The sequence below is a fragment of the Triticum aestivum genome, chromosome 1A, assembly GCF_018294505.1.
Source record: "Triticum aestivum cultivar Chinese Spring chromosome 1A, IWGSC CS RefSeq v2.1, whole genome shotgun sequence".
Taxonomy (NCBI): Eukaryota; Viridiplantae; Streptophyta; class Magnoliopsida; order Poales; family Poaceae; genus Triticum; species Triticum aestivum.
Genome location: NC_057794.1, coordinates 135,114,168 through 135,120,167, shown reverse-complemented (window position 1 = coordinate 135,120,167; position 6,000 = coordinate 135,114,168).

Genomic DNA, 6,000 nt, shown 5'->3' with positions numbered 1-6,000 from the left:
TCGAATAGATCATGTTAACCCTGCAGGGGTGTACTTCTTCATACATGTTTCCACCACTTAGCGTCTGCACACGACATGTGCTCGGCAGACTTCAAGCGAAAGCCGACGTGGGTGTAGACCACGACCTACCTAAACACTTAAGCCTCTAGTCCAGGTTTATCGCCTATTCAGGTTCCATCCGCAGGGAGTCCGGCCGAGGTTTCCCATACGGCCCCGAACGATGTGAACAGGGTTCCCGAGATACCTAACGGGTATTCGGTACACCGTGCCACGTACCTACCGCATCACAGCCCACCCCTACGGTCAGCGCTGTCCACGGCCTCCAGTAGGCTACAAACACCAGAAACTACTTGCAACTCCTGGACAGAGAGCTAAGGTGAATAAGAAGTCGAGCGGGGTCATATTTCAGGGCCCAATGTATGGTAGTAGCTGATTCTTAAATCACACATACAGATCTCAGGGCCTAAGGTCGGCTTCAATGAAACAACCCACCATGTACTCCTACATGGCCTCTCATCGATACCTTTACCAAATCGTGTTCACCACACCACTCTCATTACCGACATAATCATTTCACTCTAGCCCATCACCCAGATGAACCAGACCTGACACGACTCTAAGCATAGCAGGCATAGCAAGGTAGGAACAACACATACATAGGGCTCAATCAACTCCTACACATGCTAGTGGGTTTCATCTAGTTACTGTGGCAATGACAGGTCATGCAGAGGAAATGGGTTCAACTACCGTAGCACACAGCAGTTTGAATCGCGTTGTCTTAATGCAGTAAAAGAGAGCAGGAGCGAGAACATGGGATTGTATCAATATGATCAAATGGTTGGTTGCTTGCCTGATGGTTCGATGCACTGGTATGGTTCTTCGTTAGGGTAATCACGGTACTCCTCGGGGGCAGAACCTGTCGCAAAGGACACCGATACACAACCATCACCAAACAATGTGCAACAATATGATGCATGCATGAAACATGGCAATATGAGTGTGTTGGGCTAATGCAACTAAAACTAGAGGGGTTTGAACAAATTTGAATCAAGGATTCAAATTTCAAATTCAAATATGGTCTTTTAAAGTGCTTTTCCTTGTTCTGCTTAAAACATCAATTTAACTTGTTTGATCATGCATGAAAATAGTACAGATGGATAGATTGCTTTTTTCTGATCATTTTTCATATATAATTTGTCCAATTTGGAGTTACAGAATAAAAGTTATGAATTTTTGAAGTTTAAATAATATTCTGGAATTTCCTGATTTAATTTAAATCCAGAAAATCAATTACTGCGTCAGCCTGACGTCAGTGTGACGTCAGCAGGTCAACGGAACAGGTCTGGGTCAAACCTGACATTGGGTCCCGCATGTCAGGGTGATTATTTTAATTAAGATTTAATTAAAACTAATCCTGTATAATTAGCAGGGCTGGGCCCCACCTGTCATTGACTCAGGGGAGTCAACCAGGGCCCACCCGTGGTCAAAGTCAAAGTCGGCTGCCGGCGTTTAGCTGCCGGCGAGCCCGACGCGGCGGCGGAAGTGGTTTTGGCCATTTCGGCCACCAAATGGACCGCGGAGACCATCGGAGTGGAGCTGAGGACAACCCGCAGCTCTTGGCGGAGTCCGTTGGGGTCGGGGTGGCCGGAGTTGGCGCCGGCGACGACTTTGGCGGCCACCGGGGTTCGGTCGAGGATGAACTTGGCGCTAGAGGGGTCGGTGAGGCTCGTGGAGTGGCTAGCTAGGTGCTGTGGGACTCGGTGAGCAAGATGGACACCATCTTGTGGCCGGAGTGTGGCCGGAAGCACGTCGGCGACGAGGTCCGCGACGGTGCGGGCGTGTGATCCTCGTGCGGTGGCTACACGGCTCGGGAATGAGAGAGAGAGGGTCGGAGGAGTAGCTAGGCTCACAGCGCTCCCGTAGAGGCCACCGGCGGGGTCGGGGACGAGCTGAGGCAGCGACGGCGTTGAAAGGGATCTCCGGCGACGGCGAGCTCGGGCGAGGTCGGTGCGGTGGTCTCGGGCCGCTCGAGCACACGGGGCTCGGCTAGCTCGATGAAGTGGACGGCGGCGAAGCTCCTGGACACGGTGGCACGGCGTGGGGTGGACGGAGGGCGTGGCTACGGCGAGGGGGTGGCGGCGATGGCGTCGGCCATGGCTGGGGCGTGCGAGGGGGAGGAGCTGGAGAGGAGAGGGGGTGTCTGGGGGTTCGGGGGAGAGAGGGAGGCCGGTTCACGGCGTTAGCCGGGCGAGGGAGGCGGCGAGGCGGCGAGCAGCTGCGTGGCGAGCTGCGGTGCCGCCGCCGAGCACCTTGGCTGCCTGCCTGGCAAGCCAAGCAGCTCGCTGGAGCGGTGGCCGGGCTGGGCCGGCCAGGTGGGCTGGCTGGTGGGCGACAGGTAAGTTTTCCCCTTTTTTCTGTTTCTGTTTTTTTATTTAATATATCTGCAACTTTGTTGAATTTAATAAAATACCTAGGCAACTTCAAAAATCACCAAACTATTCCTGGCCCATAGTTGGATTATTTCCAACATGAAACATTTTAGTTTGGAGATATTTGAGCATTTAAATATTTTATATTATTTTAAATGCCCAAATTCAAATATCTACGATTTAATTCAAAAACCCTAGGATGGCCTAGAAAAATGTGCACCACTTTTGGCAGAGGTTCTGAACCAAGGCAAAAATGATGGGCATTTTAGAAGGGCATTTCAGGTTCATTGAAAAATTATTTTAGTAACCCTAGTTGGTTTCAGAGGGGACTGGGGGTTCTGTCATCCCCATTTCAAGTTTCTGATGAAAGAGTAAACATGATGCAACACTCTAATGCATGACTAGCTAGGGTGTGACAATGATGTTGTGCCTGCCATCTTTCTCCAATAGCCGTTGGATCTAGATCTGGCACATACAAAACAAACTTCTCCAATTTTGCAAAAAGATGCCCGCACTTGTTCCCTATTTACAAACAACTCCTTGTCTGTCACAATCAGCCTTATCTCCTCCCCACCACATCTAGAAGGCCATGGAAAAATCTGGCGCGATGGTCGCTGCCGGCGCCATCCACCCCCCAATCTTGGTGTTTCGTGCAATGCACGGGCATCTATGCATGGGAAATTATGTCGAACACAACTAGTTGTAAGCAGGCTAGGTCTACAACCATGATGATAGTGACTGCAGACGATGAGGCTGACTATGGTATGCCGAACACGGCGCCTATACTCAGGTGTCATCTTCGGCGTAGGGTCTTGTCACTTCACTGTGAGGAGCAACACTTAATAATTTGACCAACGGGTAGTACAGTGCTACTACATTGGTAGTACTACTACTACTAGTACTAGCACCACCGTCTGGATTTAGTAGTACTACCACGTCCATCTGGATTTAGTATTTGACTAGCAATATCTAGTAATGCATGTCACAAAAAATGTACTACTCCCTCTGTAAATAAATACATGGTGTATTGTTTTATTCCTATCAGCGAGATAACTTAATGTCTTTTTGCTACTTAATAGGATTACATGCAATGAACTAACCAGTGCATGTGATGTTTGGTAGTCTCAAGTCATTGAAAGCATGCACGGGCACGGAGGGGCACGCAACTTCATTGACTTACTGCACCTGCCTTTGGGTGTATGACACGTGGGCCCAACGGGTGGCTGGCCAACCTGTCATACAGCCAAAGGCAGGTGCAGTAGAGGGGCGAGGAGTAGATGGCCAACACGCACGTGAATTCAACACAGTCTGCACTTCTCGTATAAAGGATCCCACCAGTCCAATCTATGAAATCCTACGCACCTACGCACCCAAGGGCAAGAGTGATCACTCCAATCGCAAGATCAGTTGACTAGAAGCTAGACCCATGGAGGCAATGAGCACGAGCATCAGCCGGCTGTGCCAGATGGTCCACGATGCCGGCCTACGGCCCGGCACCGAGGAACGTCTCCAGGTAGTGCTTGAGGCCGCCAGGGCGAGGGGCCGCTTGGAGAAAGCTTTGTCTCCTTGTTCGACGAGGTCCTCGTCGGCTTCCTCGACAAGTTCACCGTCATCAAGAAGCTCGCGGTCGACCTTGACGTACGCCTCCAGCCCACGCGCCCAGGCTCTGCGATGCCTGCCACCCTCAACGGCCTCTATGGTGACAACCTCTTCGATGCACTAGTGGCCCTGCGACTGCCCGCCATCGCGCCGGAGAATGTCCACCTCGAGGTCGCGCTCGCCTCGCAGCGCCTGGTGCAGCAAGACACCATCGACAGAATCACCCACGTCTACGCGCTAATCGTCCACAAGGACTACTACATGCAAGATGAGGACTATAGGACGCTGGCATTCTTGGAACGCAGGGGAACCTTGGACGGCATTGTTTAGAAGCATGTTGAGCTTGCCGCCAACGCTGCTACTCCTCACACGTCGGTTGGTGACCCGATGCACTAGGGCGTGAGGATGTCGTTGATGGATCTGTATGTATCTTTATCTTTCTGTCAAATCCATGTAGTAGTATATGGTACTACTAGTAATTATCTTACCTTTCGCATCAACTTCATAATTTTCCTACGTACTCCATGCATGAACCGCGCCAGAACCAAACTTCTCATTACTCTAGGGAAAATCATTATTTCGATCTATCGGTCGTGCCATGGAGTAGAACCAATTTTACAAGCTACAAGTTCAAAAGGAAAAGCCTGCCGTGTTCGCGTCGCACCCCCACACGGTTGGTCCGGCACACCGCTCAAGGGGGAATGCGTGCTGTGTTGCATTTTCACTTACAAGTGGGACCACAGTTGAGCAAACCAACTATCGGCAAACCCCCACCCCGCCCACCGTGCGATGGCTGAGAAAATAGGAGGGAGAAGAGATGGCTATAGCACAGACTCCAAGAAAATTGGTGTCGGATGGGTCTCGTGTGGGTGGCGTGTGCCGTACTGTTAGACATGAATGCTAGTTATGGCCCATGCCACCCCACTATATCGAGGTGCTGGTTACGTAGAACAAATTTACTGGAGTCCGTGCTCAGCCCTCCTCTATCTCTCTTCTCAGCCAGCCAGCAAACACGCGGAGCCCATCGTCTGTTTGCTCATATGCGGTCCCACATGTCAGTGAAAACGCAAGAGGACCCACTGAACCTGCACATCTTTCACCTCGACGTGCTGGTGATGAAAAACAAATCCAATAAAGATCTTCGGTGGCCGCTTTTGGAGTTACTCAAGAGTAGTAAGATTCTATTTACAGTTTAACCCAAGATGCACATCACGTGGCTTCAACTACCACTCTATTTTCTTGCATGACATGACCTGGATGCTGGATGTCCCACGTGTCGGCAAAAGGAGGAAGAACTTGACCAAATCTTCGGTTGTCCTCTCGGATTAGATTAGTTGTGCTAACTTAAAATTTTATTGTGTAGAATGGATGCAAGTTTTGGTATTGGGAAGAAGAGTACAACGATATATTGATACGATATATTGATAGAGCGCAATTTAGTAGATGTTCTAGCACTTTTAGCTAGCATAGAGGCTAGAGATGAGACTAGTGCACTTGTTGATAGAATAGAGGCTAGACACGTCTACTTCTTTACACTCGAAGAAGAAAGAAGCACGCAGGATCGAGCCTCCGCAGATCAACAATGAATGCATCGAGAAGGCACTAATCCAACTTACAGGAGCCGTTATGGAAGTTGGATATCTTCTAAAATGTATTCTTGTGGTTCTTGTTTTTCTAGTCAAAATTTTGGTGATGTATTTCCATGTACCAAAAAATCGATGATGAAAAAAAGATATGTGTTTGCAAAGAAAAATGGACGCGGCCAGGATACGTCCGCGCGTTCGGCGCACAACCACCGCATCCGAGAAATGGCCCAGACGCGACCCCATTGTCCTACCCAAACGGACAGAATCCGGGCAAAACGGAGGTCCATTTGGGGTCATGCGTTGGAGTTGGCCTTACAAGTGGGACCGCAGTTGAGGAAACCGACTATCGGCAAACCCCCACCTGGCCGGTGCGCGATGGCTGAGTT